This window comes from Anser brachyrhynchus, assembly GCF_964034855.1.
Source record: "Anser brachyrhynchus genome assembly, chromosome: 1".
Lineage (NCBI taxonomy): Eukaryota > Metazoa > Chordata > Aves > Anseriformes > Anatidae > Anser > Anser brachyrhynchus.
Genome location: NC_137694.1, coordinates 72451352 through 72476016, shown reverse-complemented (window position 1 = coordinate 72476016; position 24665 = coordinate 72451352). Strand labels below are relative to the sequence as shown.

The window sequence follows — 24665 nt, the reverse complement described above, 5'->3', positions numbered from 1 at the left end:
AACACTCTAAAACAGGAGAAATGACCCTTACCCAATTTGTATTGACAATAGATAGGAAGAATAATGTCTGAGAACATTCTTTAACCTGAAATTAAGCATCAGTTCTGTAACCAAAGGTGAAAAATTGGTGGTCAAATACAAACATCCAGTATTTTAGACGTGAATTACTGACCTTATTAGTTCTAAAAACTCATAGTTATGGGGAAAATAGACTTGACTTTGAATTTCAGGTTGTGATCGTTGTAGCACATCTGATTCCCTCAAAATAAAAAAAATCTAAAAGTCAGATTTTCCTTTTAGAAATCTCACAATATATATAATTTGAATAACTATAGGTAACAAGCTACTTTAGAAAGGAAGATTTTTTTTTCTTTCTTTAAGGAAAAAATTACACTTAATACTCATTGCAACCCTTTTCTATTTCTAACAGTACCCCAATACACTATTTTCTAAATAAATTGTGATTATGGTATAACAAAGCTACTCACAAGTGTACCTGTATTCTAGAGATGGAAATTTTTATTCATTTTGGTTTTCAGAGAAGGAGTACTTCTATTTCACAAATTTTCTGTAATTTTGGGACCTAAACAACTTGAAATCGGTATATTATCACAGTATTTCTAGAAGATGATGGCACTTTAAAAGGAACTTTTCCTAAGTGGAAAACTTTGTGAAAGAAACTCTTAAAGCCCATGTCCATCTCATTTCAAAACACTCTGCATTGAGTGTAAAAACAATTAGTATGAAAGTACTAATACAGGATGTGATACAGGATTATTCCAGTTAATTGTATTAACCACTGCTTTCATTCCTGTTTGCTGTATCCTGTAACCAAGGCAATGGTTTCAAAAAGTGCGGGAGTATTGGTTACTTTTTTTGAAATTGATTCAGTGTTGAATGGTAACAGAGATGTCTGGGTGCTGTTAAGCTGATGATGATGTTCAGATATCTCTATTTTAAAATGACAGCTTTGCACCTATTATGCAGCCCAAGCATGAGCAGATCTACTGCAAAATGAAGGCTAGGTAGCAATGGTAGTTAAATCTCAGCTGTAAAATCCAAATGCAACAGACACTGGGGAAGAAGAAAATAAAAATTAAGGTATAAAAATGATTTAGTTGAGTGCCTTCATGCTGCAAGTTCCTGAACTTGTGGTGTAACCATTTGTTTTCCTTGGTAATGTTCAAAAAGATAAATTGATTTCGCCCCCTCTCCTTTTTTTTTTTTTTTCTGGGAGGCAGGGCATTCATTGGACCTAAGTATCATCTATTGAACGGTAAAGCATAATGTGGGGATGGAAGAGAATTTCAGATGTGAATTAAGTCTGAGTTATAATGACTCATAACTGACAACAAAACACCCAAGAAGAGACATGAGACAGGATGAGATGAAATGAGATGACATGAAAGAAGGGGCAGATTTATGAGTTATCAGCCTACAGATGGAATGTGAAAATATACGAGTGGAGAATGAGATCATCACAGGGAAGTATGCTAGGGGAAAAGAAGGGGGTTCACAGGACAGATCCCAGTAGCCTCTTACGGATGGTGGGAGGATTGATTTAAGCCACAGGAAAACCAATATGAAAAATGATATAAAGATGGGTTAGATTCCAAACCTCAGAGGGGCTTGATTTTTCTCTCAGTACACACACACACACACACACACACACACACACAAAAAAAAAAAAAAAAAAAAAAACCATGAAGAAATGACAGTTGGGATGACCCTGAGCCTCAAGCAGTATGTGGAATCTGTGCACCTTGATGGTAATCCCACCTAGCTAAGATCTCATAAACATGCTTTCAATTTTGGTAATGAAAGGCAATTTTCAGCATTTTAAGGAAAGTACTGCATTGCTTAGAATAAAGACAGGAGGCAAAATTCTCGCCTTCAATCTAAACAATGCAGTAGATTTCTTAAAACGTTAAAATTTGCCTTTCATTCCTGAAACTGAAAGCATGTTTCCAAGTAACTGTGTCCTTTGTGTTACACTGCAGCCAAACCATTTCTTATGGATTATAAGTGGTAGAATTGATTGCCAAGTCTATTTGAATGAAATTTCAGTTGGCACAATTATAATCCATTTCAAGATTCAGCATCTTAAAATTTCAACCTAAAAGATGAAAATAAATACTTGGCTGCTTACAAAGTATTAAGTGGCACATACAGATCTGTCAAGTTTCTGTGTTCCTTTAGTCCCGTACCACCCCCCCCCCCCCCCACCCTTTTTCTAATTTTATTCTCATATCCTGTTAAGAGTGATTAGGAGGATCTGTTCAGAGAAGTGCACAGAAGTCTGTTATTTAGCTGAATCTGCAGAATCAGCTGGCAGTCTTATGAGGAAAACTTCTGGTAGAATTTCTTCTTATGCCTAGTTCTGATAGGAATAGATTGGAATTTGCAAGAAAAAGAGTGATTTTCACAGATTCAATCATTTTTGCTCCATGTTTTCACTAAGAATATTATGGGACATCTGTATTGCTGGTCAGATTGAGTTAAAACTTATTAAACTTAGTAACTGACACATAGGACTGAAGGTAGTCAGTAAAGCAGTTTTGATTTTTTTAAATGTCATTGACTTTTTGTTTTAATCTTCATTTTGAATATAAAAGTGAACTATATTTAAAATTCATGAAAATGTATTATTCTAAAATTGCATCTGGAGCTACTTAGTTTTGGGTGAAACTGAAAAAAAATGATAGTCTTTTTTTGAAAACGGGAAAATTAAAAATGCTGAAACATTTTTGCTTAATTTTAACCAGTAGGCTGAGACAGGATTGGTTAAGCTTTAGTCTTCAGTATTTTACATTTTGTTTATCTATTCCTCATCATTCTCTCACAGCAGTGTGCAGAGTAGGAGCTTATGTTATGGTACGTCATTAGGAAGGGATGGAAGGTGTGAGCATAAGCATGAGCCCATGAGCTGAGTCCCAGAACTCATTCAGCAGAGAGGTGGACTATCCACTCCTTCTGACTGTCACCTGTCCTCAGCACTGGCCAAAACTGAATGCCTAAGGAAGCGTGTAAGAATGAGGAAATTATATATCATATTTCTGGTAAGTAATCCCTCAGTGTTCAGCCATCCCAGAGATGTACTCAGGCAGGCATAGTTTCTTTCTACTTAGTAACCGCAGTGGATTTCTGCTCTGTAAACTTGTACAGTCTTCCTCTGAGCCCTGTAAATTCCGAGCATCTGCGTTAGCAAGGAGTCCCACACCTTAACACACGTGTTATGAAGAACCACTTCCTTTTCGTTTATTTTGAAACTACCTCCTCCTAGTTAAAGATGGAAGGATACATTATGGAATCTGACAGCAAAGCCGGTATAGCTTTATTGAAATTATATTTTGAAATGTGATTCATTCTTGGAAAATGTTAGATTAGTGGTGTAGATCAAGCACAACTAAGTAATCCATGATAGTGTAGCCTTGTAAATTAGATAACTACTAGCCTACAAGGTCTGCACTCCAAGAAAATTTATGTCTTAGCTGCCATATCAATTCTAAGCATGGACATGCTTGGAAACAGCAGCAAAATTCATGATAGGTGCTAGTTAAAGGAAGTATTTAAGCACGCTTAGTTCCATTGCTATGTTTCAGACTATGTGCTAGGGTAGTTTACTGAATCTGGGTCTTATTCTTGAGGCATTTCTGTATTTCTAAAATGTAATTTTGCTGAAACATGTATATTAAAATTACGTCTTCATACCTGCTTGATAAACACCATATACTTTCAACTTTGCTATCATCTGATGTGTTAGATTTCCTTCATCCCTTCCTCCCAAACAATTGGAATCTTATTGAGAACATATTTAGTAATTTCCAGCTTTCCAGTGATTGAGATCTAACCAGGAGAGAGAAGTGGGAAGAGGAGAGGAAGGGTGCATCTTGAACACTGCCATTTGAAGAAGATAGGAAGGACAGTAATCATCAGTCTGTTAAATATCGAGACCAGATTTCCCTGGGATGTGCTAATAAATGCTTAAAAACTACTTAAGTAGACAAAGATCTGAGAGACTTTTAAATTAACAATTTTTCCACTTTCTAAGATGTTGGTGGTAGCTTTTCTTTCCTTGTAAAGCAGATGTTTTATAGACATATTCATGGATAGTGAGTTAGGACGTTGCCAAAAGTCACAAGGCATGTTTAAGGTTAGACTGTTCTTAAGCTCTTTGGCGCATAACATTAGAATCTGTGTAACGATGTTGCCTCTGTCCATCAATGAACTCTTAGGTTATGGATAAGAATGAGTGAGCAGGTTTATCTATCCTTCAGAATGGGCATAGTGCAGAGCTTGGAATGAGCAGGCTGCAACTGCCAGAGCTGCTCTTTGTTCTCAGAAACAGTCACCCCTTTGTGGCATCTTCTGCTAAATAAAAAGAATGTCTCTTTGCTGTGTTTGTAAAACTTATTAAGAGCACTGAATGCAAAGCAGTGTAAAGAGCAAAGTATTAAAATTACTATTTACTCATATGGTTTTTCAGACTGCTCAGATATCTCCTGCAAAACCAAATGACCAGCCAAACACACATCCTTACAAAATCATGACATTGAGAGGCTGATTTTAACTAAATCACTGTAAAGTCTGTCTGGCTATGGGAGTTTCTCCTTTTTTTTTTTTTTCATTTTGAGAAGGCTTCTTAATGCAAACAGACTTTACAAGTTTTAGTGCACTGAAACTGAACTGTCTTAAATGTCAAATGCCTTCTTTTTGGCAAATTATTATAGTAAATAGAACATATGACATTACATTATGTAACTGTGGTATTCTTAACTGAGTCTTATAGTAGAGTTCCAGGCTGAAACTCAAGACAAGCTGTGTGTAGTACAATATTTGATCATCTGTATCCTAAATTCCTTTCATGCAAAGATAGCTTGGGACAAGGCAAATACCGGTTTTTATTTTCATACGGCATACTGAAACACTGAAAGATTAGGACCAGAGTGTCAAAAAATTTGAAATCCTATTTAGACAGCAGAACGAAAGGCTGAACTTTCAAAAACGCTCAGCTCTATTGGCACTGTCTGATCATAAGATTTGAAGCTGGAAGTAGTTGATGCTGAGAGCTCTTGAAAGTCTGACATCAGCGGTGGGCTTTTAGCACTGAAATATCTGCCTGCAATTAAATTTCCTCAGGTAACACAAAAACTATGCTTCAATGCAGGAAATGAACCTAGACACTCAATCCTATATTTTAAACAATACAAGTTTCTGGGGTTTTGGTTGTGTGTTTTTTAAGAAGCAAACAGTAAAGGGAAAGGAAACACCTCAGAAGGAATAGAAAACTATCATAAAGATGGAAAGGAAAAAAAAAAAACAACTGGAGAAAAAATGTAAGAAAATGCCATGAGCAAGTACATTGTTGGCAGTGAAAGATGGAAACCATCAAAAGAAATGTCAAAAGTAGCTAAAGATGCCAGGAGAGATAAAAGATGGGAATTATTATTCCTAAGATGTGTTCCTGTTGAGGGGAAGTCAGAAGGAAACTGTGAGGATCGATAGATTCAGAAAATGCTACTGCCCATCAAGACACTGTAAAAAAACACCATGAAAAACATGATTGTGAGATTGGTTAGGGCCAGAAATGACCAGATTTGTTGTATAAGGAAGATCACTAATAGCTGTATTATTTTCAAATAAGAGAGGAAATGAGTTTATTTCAAAGTTGAATTGTTAAAATATTCTTTATTATCACAATTAATACAACCTAAGCAAAAAATCTCTAATACAAACTTCTAACACCAGTGTCTTTATATATCTTCTAGTGAGCATATATTTCTCACGTATACTCAAGGTCTGAACAGATACAATAAAAGTATCTTAACCATTAGAATACTTACGTAATTCTGTCTGTTCGTTTTCTTTCTTGAAGCAGTTTGCTGCATTTCAGACAGGTTAAAATGGAGTGTTTTTCTGACTCTTGGGACAGACATTCAGCTTTCCTATTATGTCTTATTAAAGGCTCTGTCAGGTTTGAAAATCACTAATGTTAAAATAAAAACAGTGTCTGGAGGGAGAGGCACAATATGCTTTAGTTTTCCAGCCTGGTTGTTTGCGAAGAGTGGGAGGAGAAGCAGGGTTCGCCGCATGACTTAAGTCTACTTTAGATCCTTCTTTAACTAAAAAGGGAAAAACGGTGTTTATTTTTTAGAGAACAGCCTGTATTTGTATGTACTCAAAATACCGATTGATTTGCTGATATTATTGACAGACATTGCATGCATTTCAAGTCATTGAACAACAATTTGCAGTAATTCTGTTTTCCTTTGTGGAGATAATTAAGCCACACAACAGCTGTCTAGCAAACATTAGCGCTCTGCTACCCTGTCCCAGGAGAACAGAGGCAAAGCAGGAGTGCTATGACCAAGTGGCTGCAGTTACTGGATGGCAGAACTGGCGTGAGAATCAAATCTTACCAACTCTTGAATTATAAAGTCATACATGTTACCGCTGAGGAGGGTGGGCTCATGTTGTTTATACTTAGAACATCTCAATCAGTGTGCTTTGTGAATGCAGAAGAGTAAGTCATTTTATGTCTGGAGAAAAACTATATAGCTGTGCGAAGCATTGTACAAACATGTAGAGGTAATCCTAATCTCGGCTCTGCTCAGTCTAACTGTATGAAAGAGACGGAAGTCTCCTATAAATTTCTTTTAAACCATAATGCAAGGTAAGCTCTGTACAAATTGAGGGAGATTTAAGCATATGTCTCTTTTCTTTTTGTTTTTCTTGTATCAAGATCATACATTAGCTAAAGAGGACACCTTTCAGTCACAGGTGTACTTTAATACCATTTTTGAAAATGTAGTAGTGTACGTTGCATTATTGCACAGAATCACAGCACCACTTAGGTTAGAAGCTGAAGCTTACTAAGACCTCAAATGGTTTGTACAGTATCATCCTTCTCTATAAATAAATAGTATATAACCTTTGTACTCTAGAAGCCTAGTAAAGACCCTGGCAGGACATCACACAACCTCTTAATTTAACTTCCCAGCTATTTGTGGAACTCTGCCTCGGTGTCACTGAGAAACAGAGTTGGAGGTGACAGTTCAGATTTTGCATCCTCCTTCCGGAAGCCATTTCAGTCATGCAGCCAGTTATGTATCTTACTGTGCATTTATAGCTTAAGGGAATCATTTGCTGATGAAAATAGTCCTGGGCACAGCAGAGATGGACAGAGGGTGAAGGCAAAGGTACAGTTCTGTTATTACTTTAAGGATATTGAAATTGAATGTATATTTACTAGCTTTCTGTTCTAATGAAAATGATAAAGATAATAAATGTGAGTATGATATAGTTCAGAGAAGGTGCAATTTAGAATGTTGAAATATTTATGTGAACTCTCAAATACCATCCTAAGCAGGTATTATATTAATACTGCATATTAAAATACAAATTTTCCCTTTCCCACTTACTGGTAGTTACTCTCACTTTGATTATTGAAAATATTCTTAATTATTTTTCTGTTGCTGATTTTTTTCTGCTTAGATAAATAAGTTTACAAATCTAATGAATTTAAACTTCTAAATTTAGATACTTAATCTTCTTTCTGCTTAGATAATTAAAGTAAAAATGTGTAAAATGCAGACATACCATTTTCACAAAGCCATACTATTTTCAGATGTTCATTCACGTTGCAATATTCAAGAGCTTATGTGTTAATATCAGAAGAAAACACGCATCCAACTACAGGAAGTCTTTCTTGAGTCTTTTCATTGGGTGTCAGGGCTCAGGTAAGCTGTTTTAACTCGAGAGTATGAAGTCGCCAAACCTGGCACATGCCAGTGGACTAGCTTTTGTTTAAAGGAGTAGTTTAGAAACTCTCTCAGTTTGTACCTGCTAAACACATTCCCCAAGAGGAGTGGATACCGAGATCCTCCTAGGTTTTTAGAAAGGCCAGATTTCTGCCTAGTGTGTATGAACTTGCTCTCTGAGCCACCTGCCATAGAACTCATTCTGTTTCCTCCTTGGGCCACAGATCTCACACCAGCCATGCAGTAGGCAGAGTGATAGTCTCAGCAGCCTCTGAGGGATACAGAGGCCAGGAGGACATAGTTTTCTAAGCTCTTCTGTACAGACCAGCACGTAGGCAAGCACAGCTCACTTTTCTTGGTGGTGGAATTGAAACTGGATTTGGACAACAGATACACTAGTTGAAAGGACTTTCATTTTTCTCTTGGCCAGGGTTCGGTGGCTTTCTGGTGACTTGCTTCTATGAGATGTGGAGGACCACTCACATGCATAATTTTAGTCATATGCCTAACCTTTTCGAGTCATTCCTTGTGTTGTGTGAGTGGTGAACAGTACAGAGTTTATTGAATTTATCATTTGCATTGTACTTTTTATGGTAGGGGTACAGTTTAGGAGAATGTAGAAGTACAATCGAGAATGAAAGTTCAATTTGCATTGCACTACTTCAGTGACACTTGCTGAAATAATATTAGTTAGAATGCAGAATGCAGTTAGAGCAGTTGCTAAATTCAGTGTAATATTCTGGAAAATGTAACAATATTGTGTAAAGCAGTGTTTACCACTAGCTAGGAGAAAGCAGAGGGCGATCTTTTTGTTAACTGAATTTTCCTGGATTTCTACCTGCATTTAGTAGTGCATATTAGTTGATACATCATTTAGTTTACATATTTCATCTACATCCTTGGAACTAGATAAGGGTCTGTTAGTGTCTAGTAAGTGTGTACTCAGAGGATTTTTTTTAACACCAAAGCATACAAAGACAATAGAAATTCAAGATTTTCTCTTACACTTTGTGATTCTTCTACTGTTTTGCTGTTGAATTAATGAATGTTCTGTGCAAAACTATAACTGAAACATTAAATGTCACTGAAAGGGAAACTCCAGTGTATTTAATGGATAGTTTGCTTTTTTTCTTGGTCCTTAGCGGTTATACAAACACTGTATTTTGGGGAGGATGAGAGAAAATGCTAAGGGTGGATCTTGGAACCAGGACACAGACTTCTTTTAGTCATTTGTCTTTGTGCAATTTGACTGCTCTTGAGTTCATTCTCCGTCTCTGCTGCTTCGAGTTAAAAATGGTTAGCAGCGTTTCAGAGTCCCAGAGTATGTGGCCTCAGTTATATGGGTATAGTCTGTGAGAATTAATAGAGCCAGTGGAATTGAGTTGATAAATGCTACTACTATTGTACAATTACATATTACATATTAAATGTTACCTGCATTACCCTCTCAAGACAACACACTGCACTCCCAGGGAAGAAACACATAACATGACATGAAGAAAATGAGAACATTTAAAAAGGATGTCTTCAGAACAGTCTAGGGAGAAATTAAACTGGAATTCACTTTAAGTCTCATGTTAGGTAGATGTGCTAGTGAAAAATTAACAAAATGGAAGAGCTAAAAGGATATGCTTAACATGCCGTTTCCCCCCAGCTGGTAAATTCTGGAATATCATTTCTAATATAATGTCATTTGAATATTATGCTCTGTTTTGGTTTGCTTTTAGTTTCTTTGAGAGAATAATTTCAAGGCATCTTTTCTTTTCTTGCTGGTATTGAACAAGATTTCTTTCAGCAGTGCCTAGCTGGTTGACTTATGATAGGAAAAGTACAGTGAAATACAGTGTATAAATAAACAAAAACATTAAGGCTTTTTATGTGTTTGCTCTCTACTCACTTCTTTTTGTGATGACAGTCTCAGTGATTATTTATAACTCCATGAAAATGTCTGTCTGCATGAATACCAAGAAGACACACATTATTTGGTTACACATATGAAAAAAAGGGAAATACATAAAATACTTTTCATTCCTCTTGTTAATTCCTGATTGAAATTCATTAAGCATTGCTGTTCTTCTGCTAGTAATGCACAGACAAAAGAGCGGACTGTCACCAACAACAGTTCCTTAACTTGTATTTCAGAGAATATCCTTATTTTATGGATATATATGTGCACAGATAAGTGTACGTTGGTTATAATGGATTGTGATATAAATGAGTGAAGCAGAAGGAAATCTCCAGCAGCATTGCAATATGTACATTATGATTACAGTTGGAGAAGCCCTGTTTAATCTGTGAAATGAGCACTTGCTGTTTGTAGGCATGCAAAATACAGTGTAAACACCAGCACCCCCTTTTTTAGGAAAAACAAGAAGTTGTACTTAAGGGGTTGCAGGACACATACGGCAGGTGAAGGTGATAACCATAACAAAGCTGGCTTTGAGATTCTCAAGAAAAGGCAAGGCATTTTAGGTACGAAGGATCAGGCTCATATTGGGTTCTCAGTACTGGTGGCATAACGCTATAATTTCCTTATAGAAACAGAGCAGTTAGAGGTGATAGGCTTGATGGTGGATGCTAAGTATCGGTTCCCTTTTTAATTTATTATTTATAATTTAGAAAGTTTTTATTTATTTTTATTTTACAGTATCTTTTTAAAATACTGTTCATTAAAGATAATAATGTTTAGAATATAGATTTACAGAAATACTTATGAATCCATTGTGAAAAAAATGTATGAAGAAAATTTATGAGACTTTGATTTGTTCAGCTTCACACTGTACGTTTAAGAAAACAGTCTATTCTTGAGAGCCCAATTTGTACTGATAATCGTAAAAATGATTTTTGGGAGGGAAAGAATGTATTAGAAGCAGTTTCTGGAAAATGTCATTAGCAAGACTACTTACTCCTCCCTTAAAAATCAAATCACAGTAAAGCACCCTGCAGTGAGTTTTGGTTTTTGTAGCCAAACCATAAGTGTTCGTAGGTAACTACCAGAGTCTAGGCAAGGAATATACAAAAATCTCTGTCTGAATGAGACAGATGTAGTTAGATACATACATAACCTCATGTGATTTTTAAATTCATATGTGTGTTTTCGCTGCAGTACTTTGAGCAATAACAAATATTTTACCTATTCAGTACCTGCAGCAGCAGGTGCTTAATGAAAACTGTGTCATAAATTATATCTTAGGACTCAGGATCCTGGTATACTCCCTTTAACGTGAAGGACATATTCAAACTAATTGTGACTTTTAATACATTATAAGGAGCATCAGGACATTTTTTTCAGGTGTTCTGGTGAATAATAACAGCAGCTGCTATTTAGAGTATTAATACTACTTTATGTCTTTAGAAACAAGGAAATAAGAGAAAAAGAAATATGTATGCAGTTATTATGTTTTGTTGCTGTAGTGCTATTTAAACCTTTTCTTTTAAGATAGCAAACTCCATCAGATTATTTTTTTTATGAGCCATACCTTGGGAAAGGTTGAAAGAACATGTGAATAATTCAGCAACTAGAGCTAGATGATGGTATGTTAAAAAGCTGTAATTCCTTAGCAAAATGGTAAGCACATCATTATTTGAAATTAGTAAGTTGTGAAGTTTTAAAAGTAGTAAAACACAAATCACGTTCCATCATGGGTGTGCTTTGCTTGTTAATTAAAAAATATTTTAGCAATGACATTTGCAGGCTTTTTCACTGTTGGATTTGCTGCTGCTTCTGTTAGCAGCAGGTTTTTTTTTTAACAGCTCTCACACAGGAAGAATGAGAAAACGTATTTCCATGTAACATTCTAAAGAGGTATAAGGTGAGAGTTCAGTCACGGAAAAAGGAGGATATCATGTCCTGAATATAACTTAATCTGTACAGAAGATTGTTAGATACTTTTTTCAGTGTAGATTTTGGCACTAGGTCTTTCTTGAAGGAAGGTTTATTGTTTCTTTTCTTCCTAACAAGTTTACAGATCTGAGGATGACAGAAAAGACTGGTACTATAATGTGTCCTTACTTACCAAGAGCAGTCCTGGTTCTCTGAAGCTAAAACTACATTCACAACAACTTTCTAGCAGAGGAAGAAGGTGTATTTTTGTTTTTGGTATTGGGATGTTTGGAGTAATTACAAACATAGCAAACATTTTTGTCTCTATGATTTGATTTTGCAGCTCAGTGATCTAACATTAAATGTACCAAGCAGTTACGATAGAACCTTTGAACAGTTCTGAGAGGTAGTTTGGGATTGTTCCTAGGTAACAAAGCATACTGTAGAAGTTAGGTGATTTTTTTTTCCACAATCTAGTTTCTTGCATGCAATGCAACAGGATTTCTTTACTTCACATACTTGTGCCAGATATTCTAGCAACTAAGAAAACAGTTGATGATGAAAAATAGAATGTGTAAATTACATACTTGTTGAAGGGATCATCAGAATATTTTATTCTTTTTACAGAGTCCAATATTGCTGTGCAGAGAACAGGATTCATGTTTTGATTACCAACTCTATATGTTCTCTTTTTTGATTTATTTAAAAACAGTGGATCGAATTATTAAGATATCAAATCAAGACCATACTGCATAAGTAGATTGACGCTTAGGGTTGCTGCCTTGCATGCTTACCTGATTCAGACACAAAAAAACAAAGCTTTTTGCTTTTATTAAAGTATGCTGGTCAGTATGAAAGTGCATGAGCCATGCTGTTCATAAATAAAAAATGTGGAATGAGGGATAGTTTTTGGAATAGTCACAATCTGAAACTCAAAAATTGATATTTTTCCTTTTTTTTTTTTTTTTTTTTTAAGCAACGGTCATGTTTTTACCAGTATGTCCCTGAAAGCACGTCTAACAAGAAAATTAACTGAGCTTCAGACTTACTCCTGGAAGTAAGCTGAGCACTAAGTGTTATGGTTAAAAAGCTTTTATAGATGAGACCTTATTTTAAAATTGCCTTAGTTCCTTTAAAATCTGCTTAGTTCCATCGTTTATAGACTCATTTGGAACTGGCTTCTGATGTTGCTTGGGATGTTGTCTTCGGTATCCCAGTGGGATTTTCAAATATGTCACTGCTGAAGTTTGACAGTGCTTATGTTCCTGGAAGCATGGAGAATAAAAATAATTCTGAACAAAATAATTTTATTTATTTTAGGTCCACTGATAAGATGCAAACCAGAATCTGCTTACCATTGTCTATTCCAGATACAGTGTCAAAGCTAACAGGGGAGACTGAGAAGTAGCATGACTCCAAAGAGAAGCATTGGTAAGTCAGTCACCTAAGTCCATTAAGAAGTTGAGAAAATGATCTTTCACATGAGCAGATTGTTTTTCTGCTGCTTTGTAGTTAAAGCATATTTTTAAGAAACATTGATAAAAACATAGTAGGCTATTCACTTTTTGGAAAGTGTTTATGCTTTCAGATAGGTGGCGAATGAAAAATGGCGCATTCCTGCAAGGTATGCTTAGTTAGAACATCTGGCCAAAGCCTAAACTTCTAGAAAACTTAACAGCCCCTCAGCATTGCATTATGGTTTTGTTTAAGCGTAACACAGTGCTATTCATATTTATGCAGCTTCCACATTCTTTCAGAATTAATTATTTGCATATTTCTGTTACAATATCTTTCTTGGCCAGCCTACATTACTCTGTATCTTAGAAGGAATATTTTCATATTCAAACTCCATTGAATAATATCATCTGCTTAAGGAGTTTCTCATTCACTTTAGACCTATGTATTGACTACTATATAGCAAAACTGAAATAAAGCTATTCCCACAACACACACCTAATTCTTAGGTCTTCACTATCTAAATATGCTTCACAGGCTTTTAAGCTTCTTCCTGAACTCTTAAAAGGTTGATTTTTAATGTGGTAGCCATATGGTTTGTAATACTATTAGTTCTTAAATTTACTGATACTCTTATACTATCATGCACAAGTTCCTTTACACCTTAAGGATTGTTTAGTTGTGCTAATATAGCTAACAATGTTGCTTGACTTTATTAAAGCCTACTAATGTGTTTAAAGGGGATTGAGAGGTCACATGGTTTCCCTTTACACCAGTAGCAGTCAGTTCTGATCTGTATTTTTACAAACTTACATTAATGTTTATAGTAGAACATATATACACAGATGATTAAAAGAAAAAGCTGTTTAACTTTTATATGTCACTGGAAAGTAGGGTACAGGTATGTACTGTACTCAAGTCAGCCTGCATATGGACATATAGCAATCACCTAAAGATAAATTGAGTATACATAGATAGTTTCTTACTATAATGCTTGAGAATGAGATAGCCCTGTTTCTGAAGCAAAATAACGCTGTCTGAAAATCATCTGGATAAATTCTTCCTTACTTTTCCACTCTGTAGAACTCTTGTACAAGGATCTACCCACCCGACCCTTTTCCAGAGTTTCTTTTCATTTCCCATTTTGATAACTGCTGCAGTTTCTTGGTATTCTTTACCCCCATTGGGCCCAAGTAGCAAGTACAGACTTTCCATTAATCATTACATCTTACTGATGACATTTTTGTAAAAGCAATGGAGAACAGATGATGTCTGTTGGTGTACCAGAAATGGAAGTGTCTTCCTGCACTTTCTAGCCTTTCTGGTTTTGTTCCAGTCACACTGTTCCATAACCTATTCTAGTTGACATTAGTTGTCCTCTGGACTGTTGTGTACGTGTGTTTCCTTTCCTGTACGTGCTTTACCTGTCTAAATAGAAGCATGGAAGACGTCTTGTGCACCATAAAATAATGCTTCTTGGCAGTGCAGTTGAAAGAACATACCCGACATGCACCATAATCTGGGTTGCAACTAGAAGAATAGAGGCTAGATAAGAGAATTCCCAAAATACTGGTGTATTTCTCATGGTTCACACATGAGAAAAAGACATATGAGAATTGCATCCAGTGCAAATGCAGAGCCTGGGACAGAACTGAAAACAGCTGTAAACCCTGCCTCAGTGAGGTACAGCTGTAGTAGTACAGTAAGTACTACTCTGTAGTACAGTGAGGTAAAGCTGTAGTTCTGTTTCTATAGGGGTGCTACCCCAGCAAAAATAAATTGGGCAACTCCTGATCTAAGATATTAACGTTGTATTGTCATGATGTTCTTCTGACACCCACACACAATCATTACATTGCTACTGCATCAAAAAGGTCATAGTAGCTTAAATAAATAACATTGGTATTTTGCAAATGAGCAATTATGAAGCTTATTTTTGTATAGCTGCTGGCATTGATCCTGCTTTGCATTATTTAACACCAAAGACTCCAGAGTGAATTCATTTTGTCAGCCATGCAGCATAGCTTTGCTGTGGTAACATCTTTTGTGACCTTCTCAAGCACATACAGAGCAGACTGCAGGCTAATAAGAGTAATAAGTTCTGCACTTATTTACAGTGCAGTTGCCTTGGTTGTCCTCACATACTCTCCATTCTCTTGCTCCCTTTCTCTCTTGCACCATTCCTTCAGCACTGGTTTCCTCTGGTTCCTGGCACAGAAGTCTTGGGTGTCAGTGCAGTGTGTGTCCTCTGCAATACCTGATTTCTGTCTCAAAATCTGCTTTTCCAAGACTCCAAAAACATTTGCTGCCTTCCCCACACCTCCTCATTTGTATCTCCAAAGCAAAATACTGCACAAAATTTTGGCTTGACAGAGGTCCCATTACAGTAGTCACCACAGAGGAGAGTGGTAAGCCTAACCTCTGAAGTTGTAAAAGCCGCTTGACAAGTGGTAATGTCCCCTTATATTGCAGTTTATCAGAAGGGATTCCAGGAGGGAAAAAGTTAAAACAGAATTCCTGTGAAACTCAGGATTACATTTGTTTTATAAAAAGCATGAGTCAGTGTTTACTGCAAAGTTCTTTCTTGACTACAGGCTGAACAAGGAAGGAAACAAAGCATTTGAGCTCTCTGTGTAAGGCAGCTACTTTCTCTGTGCCTTTTTCTTTCCTCTGTTTAATTCCCAATACCCTAGAGATACAGTTTCCTCCCTTAGCAAGGACTGCGACCTTAAAAATAGCCAGTTCCAAAATAAACACAGCAAAAAAGCCACTTCAATTGTTTCACATACATGGTAAATAACCAAAACTGCATCCTTCCTAAAGCTGGAATTCATAAGCTTTTGGAGCTTTTGTTTCTCGGAGACTTAGCATTACTTTATGCTCACACTGCATGTCACTGTTTCCAAAGAAATTCATTAGATCTTAGGGCGCCATTTGCCCGTGATTTGTTTCTATTCTTATCTCTCTTGCAAAGTTTCCCGAGGATTCACTTTCACCTCGGACGAGAGCGGGGTGGGACTCACATCATGCAGGGAAGTGGCAATCCCAGGGCCCTCTCATGCTGGTGGGCATCGCTGCTGCCCAGGGCCAGCTGGAGGAGTTGGCGGCTTATGAAGCAGAAACCTTTTCCTGCCGCTTTTACTTCTAGTTTTAAAGCTCTGTTCTCTGATGCGGTTGCATGAGGGAGGAGGCAGGCCCGCCCTCTGGATTGCAGCCATGTCAGTAACCCCATCCAGGAGACCTCTGGGCTGTCTCATCGCTGCCGCTGCCACCGCTGCCTTCACTTCCGCCTGCAATTGGACCAGAGTTCATGTTCATACAAAAGCCTTTTTCAGGAGAACTTATCATTAAACAGATACGATGGGGGAAAAAACAACCCCTAACCTACTGCATTATCGGAAGGCTTGTGGCCACATGTTAAAGCCGTTCCCAGCTCCCTGTTGTTAAGGGCTGTACCGATCATTCAGAAGCTCTCCAGTGGTGTACAACCAACCAGTAAGAAGAGAAGGACAGGAGAAAGGACGTTCAAGTCCACTAAATAAATCCCTCTGACAGGCAAGAGGGATCTTTTTCGAAGTCTGGCTGGGGAGCTGTTGTCTTTATGCAGTTGCGTGGAAAAGTTAGTCATGTCTTATGAATGCTGCTCAGGGGTCAGAAGCTTCTGACCTTGCTTAGAAAGGTGGTTTAAATTTAGTAGAGATTCAAGAGTAACAGGCTGTTGGGTCTTCAGGAACATTTCAAGCCTTTCTCCCCACAAACACCAAGTAGTGCTTGTGCAGACTGTCACAAAATGCAGGTATTCATGGTACTTTTCAAGGCCTGAGTTTATATGGCAGGAGTGAGTTTTCTTCCTCTTCCCACATGAATATGCTAGCTATATCTGTGTGGTATAGAAAATACTTTAGCACTGGAATACTTTTCTCTGAATATAGTCTAAAATCTTTTGTTTACTTAGAAAAATGTATTACAGCATTTTGAAGTCCCAGGACAGGACTATGGAACTATTTTGATTCATGCAGACAGCTTGGTTCTTTTAGGTGTAGGGGAAAGAGGAACAGCTAGCAAATGAGTGGAGGGAAGTAGCACAAGAACATTTTGTGTACTTTTCCATCTAAGATATAGCAGGGTTTGGGAAGGTTTTTAATCCATCGTGTTACCCAAATCCACGGGGAACTCATTTTGAAATTAAATATACCAAAGCATTTATGATTTACAAAGAGGGAAAAAATAAGAGCCTTCAAAAATATCTTGTGTTTGATCTATTTGTCGCTATGAAAATATTGACAGAAGGCGAAAGAATGGCCTTCATTTAGCTTATTATTGTTGGCTTGCTTTAATGCTTTCTTATTAAGAGCAAACTCCCATTTAGATGTGAGATTAACTCTTTCACTGTTGCAAAGGAATAAAATACTGAAATTTGGAACATAAAATTCCTGCAAGTAAGGATTCTAACCTAGGTAATCTTTATGTGATTCCTACTCAGAAATGTGTAATGTATGAGAAAGAACCTTTTAAAAGTAAATATATATATATATGGAATAGTTTATGCAAAATGTATGCTTCAAAATATCTTTAAAAGCAGCCTCTTCTGTAAACTTAGAAACATGGTGTTAATTACACATTCATAAAAGTAGTTCAGAAAATAAATATTTTGTGGGGAAAAAAGGAACATTAAAAATCTTACACAGAGTCTGCATATGTAGTCTCAGGATAAATCCTGAAATAAGGATCTGTCTTCACTGAAGTGTTAACTAGAGACCCAATTCAAATATTACTGGTAACTAATTGTCAGTCACCCACAAAAACCTCCAGTTTTGTCAAGTGGTGCTTTTCACTTGAGTCAGCTAGTCCTTCGGCTTCGGAAGCCTGTTTGGAAGAACAAGTGCTACTGATGTTTAAATTGGTAATGCAATAGAGAAGTGGCGAGAGACTTCAAACTTGAGTTAACACAGTGCATCAGCTGCTAATCCAGTCATGCTGTGCTGCTAATCAAATCATTCTGGTAGTCCAAGCTCTGTTTTCCAGTGTAGTCACTGTCACAGAAGTAAGAACTAGGTTGAAGTCTGTGCCAAAAATGCGTCTTAGCAAAACTTACCAGCTTCTGGCTGGCCAGTCTGGGTCCCAGAAACTGTCTGCATGTGGCAGTACAAGGGATCAGCTTCTAAGACAGATAAGCCAGTCCCTTGCAAACACCATGCTGCACTGGCTGTGCTGCTGCTATTAGTGGCCATGCTTGCTAGTTTGAAGGCCATTCAGGTTGTTAAACTCATTAAGGTTGGCAGGAGAATGATTACCTAGCTCTAGGTTAGTAATGTGATGCCTAACATTGCAGAGGCAAACCTCTTTAGTTTAAGCTGTCTGTTAAGAAGTTTAAGCTGTCGGTTGTTGCTCTACAGAGAGACAGATGCTACTGCTGCCATCCCAAAATTCCTAAAAGAAATTGGTAATTTGAACTATTTATTCCATTAAATTCCCACTGAATTAGCATTAATAATAAAAGTAGCTGTATTGTTATCACTGGAGTATCTGAGGAAGCCTGTTGGCTAGAATGTCATAAGAACAGGAATGTCTGTTGGGATATTTAGTTTCATCTCCGTCGATAATGTGTGGTTGTTCTCTTTTGTAAATTTTCTGTTAACTGTTAGTGGACTGTGTAACTTTGTAGAATAGGTAGCAGTTACTACAGGTCAGCACAAAGCACACAAAAGTCTCTATCTGAAGAATGCCAACATGCATGGAGAAATTGGAAAGTTAGCTCTAGTGAGCTAGTGAACAAGATGTTCACATTTTCCTTCTCATAATTTCCCACCGGGCTTTGTTTTTTGTCACTTACCAATACATTGCTATGTCTCTGTAACTGAGAGTAAACTTTAGGATTCCTTCTTAAACTATGAGGACCTCTTCCTGCAAAACCCCATCTCCTTTAGCTCATCTGTGTAGTCTTGTTTGAAAGCTGTTTGGTCAGATGTTCAGGATCAGCTTTGCCTCGGCACTTCACAAAGTTTTCATCACTACCTCAAATCAGAGTTTAACTGATGCCTTGTTCACAGTAGGTATAGAGCTCTTAGTGTTTAAGACTGTAGCATTACAACACTTGCATTGTGCATTGTGTTATGCATATTTTATTGGAGTTCAATTAATAGACACGATTTTGACTAGTTTGCCATGGGGACACAGAATGTAGTTATGGATGTAGTAGGTATTGGTAATAAAGCTTATAATAAGCAGTAAGGAGTTTGGAGTTGTGGACTAGACATACCACTTCCACGCAAAATGCATTCACTGTGCAGGGTTCTCCTTTTGTTTTTTACTTCTTGGTTTCTTTTTGTGTTGTATTTTGTATCTTTGGAGTTGGAGAGTAGATTTCTTTGTCACAGGAACCTACAGTATAAAATACAGGGGGACATCGCTTTATTAAAACAATTCTTTTAGTTGTCACGGCAACAGGTCTTACATAAATGATGAAGAGGAAGTATATAGAGAGATACATTCAGTCATAGTGATAAATCCACTATTTTTTAAACGAACAAGGAGGCACACTACGGTTTGGTTTTGTAGTTCATTTTATTCCAGATTATTTTTACAACTTGAGTATTATCCAGGTTCATAGTCAAAATTACAGCACTTGTATACTCACAGTTGTATCAGTTTCACTCTCTCTGGCGTATATAACAATTAAGCTCCTCCATTAGGAAACAGATTTATCAAAAATGAATGCAGAACTACATACTAAAAAGCCAGACATGATACTTTGTGGTTGTCTGCAAAATACTTCTATGCCCTTCTCCAAAACTTCACTCAGTCAGATAGGCAGCAACTACAGCATGAGGGAGAATGCTGTAGTGACCCTGAGCTTGTCAGTTTGAAGCACTTTTTAACAAATATTTAATTTTCTCACAACTCAGCTGTGTTAAAGGATAATTGGAGACTTGGGAGGGCTTGAAGGGGGATGTTTTTATAGTATCAGCATACATGATTTCCAGCATTTACAAGTGGTTAAGGAATAGTTCACCAAAGAAGTGGAACCCCAAAGCCCAAAACAATGCTGACAAAATTAGGATTTTTTTCTTTCTCTAGTGATTTAAAAGTAAAATCAAATTTAAACAATATTAGTATTAGTACACTTACAAAGATGTGTCAAAGAAATATGACATATTGCAATTAACATCCTTAATATTTTTATACCTATTACTTCATTTTCAGTATGATTTCTGAACTGCTGTCCTAATTTTTGCCTGTCATTTTTCAGTCTCTATTCTCATCTGTCCACAATAATTTCTCTTTTCCTTTCATATTTTACCTTTCATTTTTCCACTTTAAGTCCTTTACTTTTTTTTTTCTGCATGCCTAAATTCATTTTCTGTTTTTCTCTTACAACTGTAAGGTCTTCCTGTTTTCAGTACTAGTAAGAAAAACCCTTTCAAAATATACCATAAATACTTTACAGTATATGATTATTCCTATTCTAATGTACAACAAACCAAAGCTGATAGGTTATATGGCTTTAGACCACTGGTCCCAATGCAAATGGTATTCTTCCACACTCATTTCCCTCTGGCTTACAGCCTGCTCTTTACTGTGACCAGAAAACTGGGGCTGTGCGAAGTTCAGCATCAGCTGGCTAACTGACACCAAGTATCACAGAGATTCACACTGTCAGGAACTAATATGATACGCCTCATGGAAATGCTGAAAGTACTTGTTTCATCAGACTTGAAAACTTGCATTTACAGAGGAGACAACTGAAAAGTGCTGTTTTACGATAAATACTGCTTCAAACCTTAAACCCATGCAATTGTTTTGCCTTTTTAACAGTTGTCCAAATTTAAGGGCTAACACCAACTTCTCTTTCATGCCCTCCTGACTGCTGAAAGTAAGCCTTGATAGCTTTGGTGTAGGCTGCAGTACATCAGGTTTTCCTGTGGGGATGGCACTGTATAATTTCTAGAAATATGTAAGTAATTGCAAAAACAGGAGCAAGCAGGGAAGTTAACAAGGACTCTACAGTCTACCCACACATTCCTCACTTAGGTAAGTCAAAAGTGTAATACAACTGTGCCTCCATCATACCTCCCTAATGTTTTTATTTAAATGAAAGTTGAACGGTGGGGTGTGGAGACTTCTGGTTTTCTGAATGTCAACAGGTGAAAATCAGTGTATTTATTTCCCAGGAGCTCATGCAAACATTTTTTTCTTAATCTTTGTCTTGCTGTGTTTAAGTTTGCAGCTGCTGGATTCTGCTTTGAGTCTCAAGTTCAAAGGAACCCAGAAACTCTTTCTGAAATATCACAGAAACCACTGAACTTCACCTGGCTTTGCAAGGAAATCTTGTGAAACCACGAGTTTCCCACACTTCCAGTGTGAAACCTTATGTTAACTCAGAGCTTTTTTCTCCCATTTCAGATCCTCCGAAGGATCACAACCCTTAGGGAACTTCTTCACGAACTTTGGCCTGTTTTCAAGTTTGTAACAGAACTCAGAATTCTTTCCATGATTTTGGGGTTTTGTAAGAAAAGCAAAGCACAACTGTAATCCATGTAGCTTTTAAATCAATGGGTTTAGAGATGGTTCATAACCTTTGAACATAGCATGTGTGTACTAAGCTTGGCAGCCATCCTTATTTTGGCAGGTTTGTTCAAATTTTGAAAGAGCTGTCCCACCTGTTGTCACAGCAGTATGGCAGATTGCTGGCCCCACTGCAAAGATACGGGATGCTGCAAAATAAATGTCTCAGGGAAATAACATCTCTCGTAAAACACAGAGGGCTATATTGTGTTGTAAGACTCAGCCTTCACTGGGGTGCTGAGGGGGTTGTGTAGCAGCTGGGCTCATCAGATGCATCTCTCACAGGGCTGACGGCAGCACCGTTTGGAGTGGGACCTCCACCACATGTTAACAGCATTGCACTTATGCCCATCCCGGATGGCTCTGGCTTGGCTGAGGGTACAGACTGCAGTAATAATTCTCTTTCTGTCCTCTTATATACACTACAGGTCTAGCCAGCCCAAACAAATCTCCTTTCACTTGCTTTATCTCTTACTTACTTGTAAGGGAAAGTTCAGTGTAGGTTGGAAATTTCTGACATGTAAAGGCACAGAGAGACACAGTGTTACTGGTAGGTTTGTCACAGTCATATGTAAACTGTAGGCCAAATTCTTCCTTTTTCTGAGAACATTTTACCTCCCTGTCTCTGGGGGTTCAGAGTAGTTTTCTTTCAATGCAGCAAGGCACACCAGCTTCCTCCTGTTTACCACCAAGGGACAAAGTTTCAATATATGCTTCCCCAGACTATTTATTTATTCATCCAGGTAGCTGGTTCACTCTGCTGCCTGCATCCCAGATATGGTGACCTAACTTGTGGCTTTTGAGTGCTGGCCATATCTTCCCATTCAGTTGACCTCCTTCCTTGTCTACTTCGTGACTTGGTTTGTTGAATATCAAGCGTTATGCCGGAGTGCAAGTCTTTGTAAGAAAAGAGAAGCAGAAACATAGATATATTGCTTTAGCCTAGCCTCTTCTAATGTCAATATACATGTATTATGCCTGTGATGTTGGCAAGCCTCTGTAGTTATGCCTTACCTGCTCTTTTTGTCATCTATTACAGATACATCAAAGTCAGAAATACACTAAAATGAATAACAACTTTTTGTTATATAATTTGAGTGTTTTTTAAACTATATCCCCATTTTCAAACATAACATTAGTCCAGTCTGTTTGCTTGTTTTCTATCATGAAAAAATGTAAGCAAAATCCCCTCAACCATGTTTGATTTATAGAAGGATGAAAAAAACATAGTTTTTTTTGTTAAAAGTTGTAGTTTGAGTTTTTTTGTTGTTGGGTTGGGTTGTTTCTTTTCCTTAGGGAGCAGTATAAAAATGTCTAAATGTCTGAATCTTTAAACCTAAAATTTGGCAGGTACCTAAATCTTTAATAAGTTGCATGTGCTCTGCAGTTTTTTCCTAAAGATTTGCATATTTGTTTCCTAGGATGCATCAGTCACTAATACTTCTAGGAACAGTCTGGTAGGCACACAATTTAAAAAAAAAAAAAGGAAGGTGCTTACTAAATTTTGGATTTTTTTTTGCTTTCATTCACTATGGTATTACCTTCTTTTGCTTTTGCTATTCCTAGCTTATTACAAATTAGAATGAAAAGTTATCTGCAGAGGCAGAGGTAGATTCCCTTTAAATGTTCATTTGCTGGTTTTGGTGAAAGTGCTTTAAAAGCTATGCTGAGCATTTTAAAGTTCCTGGAGCCGTAATAGAAAACATTAGTGTCTGGACTTTCAAGGGAAGAATGTGGTTAGGATTATAGCAACTGAGTCACTGTCAATGGGTGGTCTTGAATCCATATGGTACACAGTAGATAGGGACACAGAAGAGCCTTTGCTTCGGTAGGTGAAAAGCTCTACTCAAGATAAAAAAGGGCCATGCTAGACTATATTTTACCTGCATGGGGCTTAAATATGGTTGGGTTGCATCTCAGTGTGGCTTTGTTTCAACTTTGCAGTAAAGTAAGATAAAGGATCTGCTTAAAAGCTCAGTAGCTGTAATGTTACATGCTCCTTTTGGCTCCTCAAATTTCTTCTTTTCATTCAGTGCTTTTCCATTGTTGCGTTTAGCTTTTAATGAGACAGTTACAAAATGTCTGCCTCACTCTGACCGCCATTTTGTAGCCTGATTGTTGGATAATGAAGACTGTGAGAAATAGAAAATAAACAGCATGGCATGGAGAAGATTTCAAAAGGAGTACAAAATCTGCATGTTTTATTTAGACGCTTAATTGTTGCCGACTGGCTGCATTTAAACAAGCGGCTTTACAGTGTCTGGAAGAAGACCAGCTCCCGAATTTGAGGAGCTGACCTTGGGTAGATGCCATCAACTGTTCTTTTCTATTGGCATGAACGTGCTGCTGGCAGGATCTCCCTGTAGCTGCAGTCACTAACCCGCCTCTGACTCAGAACCTACTTGCATTGCACTAGGCCACCAAATCATGCCGTTTGTTCTGAATATTTTTCACAGCCCCTTCAACAACAGAGATTTGATCTAGAATATATAGGATGTTTAAAAATAAGGACCTTCAAAATCGCTATCATTAAGCTTCTCCCATAGAGCAACATATAATGTTCAGAAAAAGGGGAGGAAGGGAGGCTTCAAGTTTGCTGAAAGCAAACTGAAAATGCACTACGGAAATTGAAAGGATACTATGGAATTGTTACTGTGCTCCTATGGACAGGGTGCTAACTGTGTGAGGAGTGCAGTTAACAGAATTTACGTGCTTCCTATATGAAAAACTCCTTTTTGTGTGTAGAACGTGGGCAAGGGGGGATGGGGAAGGACTCTTTACATTCACAGTAGGGTGTATATTCAAAGCTGTTTAAAATTCTGCCGTATCTTAATGATAATAGTTAATCCCAGTATCAGAACAGTACTTCTATTTTTAAAATGTAATCAATCAATCATTTTAATACATTGTGCCCTTAGTGCCAAACATCTCAGAAAGCGGTGTGTACAGTAGTGAAAATAAAGCATGTGAAACTGCTTCTATAGAATCATTCTTCCTTTCTTCCTCACCCATATATGTACAGTAAAATCTCAAAGCTGCAAGAAATATCTGGAATTACATAA

The 24665-nt window shown here is 37.2% G+C and overlaps 1 long non-coding RNA gene across 1 annotated transcript in view; it reads left to right on the top strand.

Annotated features, from left to right (window-relative positions):
- The window catches only part of LOC308188036, a 119108-nt gene that overhangs the window by 67103 nt on the left and 27340 nt on the right, over window positions 1–24665 (top strand). Inside the window, exon 9 of the long non-coding RNA XR_013945109.1 lies at window positions 12904–13014. This is a non-coding gene — a long non-coding RNA (uncharacterized lncRNA). The remainder of the gene's footprint in view (window positions 1–12903; window positions 13015–24665) is intronic.